Source organism: Orycteropus afer, unplaced genomic scaffold (assembly GCF_000298275.1).
Source record: "Orycteropus afer afer isolate SDZICR_OR568_19922 unplaced genomic scaffold, OryAfe1.0 scaffold00040, whole genome shotgun sequence".
NCBI classification, from domain to species: Eukaryota; Metazoa; Chordata; class Mammalia; order Tubulidentata; family Orycteropodidae; genus Orycteropus; species Orycteropus afer.
Genome location: NW_006921627.1, coordinates 14,312,652 through 14,313,735, shown reverse-complemented (window position 1 = coordinate 14,313,735; position 1,084 = coordinate 14,312,652).

The window sequence follows — 1,084 nt, the reverse complement described above, 5'->3', positions numbered from 1 at the left end:
CCTCCATGCCCCTCCCACCCTGGCAACCAACAAAGAAAGTTTCCCTCCATATATAATACTTTCCTTGACCCTCCACAATAAAGAACTAATACTATATTTGTCTTGTGATTGACTTATTTCAGTTCATCCATATTATGCGGTGTTTTGCAGACTCTACATTATTCTTTAGTGCTGCATAGCATTCCATTATGTGTATGTACCATAGTTTGGTCATCCACCCTTCTGCTGATGAGCACGTAGGCTGTTTCCATCATTTTGCTATTGTAATAGTGTTGCAATGAACATGAGTGTGCATTTATCTGTTCCTGTCCTGGGTCTCACCTCTCTAGGATATATACCGAGTAATGGGATTGCTGGGTCAAATGGTATCTCCAATTCCAGCTTTCTAAGGAATCGCTATATTGCTTTCCACAGTGGTTTCTCACTTCACAGTCCCACCAGCAATGTATGAGTGTCTCAATCTCTCCACATCCCCGCCCACCATTTGTTATTTTCTGTCTTGTTGAACTTTGCCATCAGTGCTGGGGTGAGATGGTATCTCGTTGTTTTGATTTGCATTTCTCTGATGGCCAATGATTGTGACATATCTTCATGTATTAGCTGGTCACCTGAATATCCTCCTTGGTGAAGTGTCTCTAATCATGTCTTCTGCCCATTTTTCAATTGGATTGTTAATTCCTTTGGTGTTGAGGCGTTGGAGTTTACTATAAATAATTATTGGCAAATATGGATTTGTTGCTGTCATTTTTGTTATGTGCTTTTTTGTGGTGTCAATTTCTTTGTTCCATATAATTTTCTATACTGCTGAGCTCATTTTGTTTATGAATTGTGTTATCACTTCCTTTGTTGCTATTGTTTTAGTATTTGCTAAATATTTGTGCTGGTCCTCTTTTTTATTTTGATGTAAAGGTTTATCATTTTTCTTTGAAGTTACCCTGTGATTTATAATTTTCTTCCCAAGTTTAGAACAGTCTGTTCTATCTTGTAGTTATCTTGATTTCCCTACCATGTAGAAATTCTGTAACAACAGTTTTTTTCCTCTTTTTGGTTTGTAGTTGTCCTCATTTGTCAATTGATGTCTCTG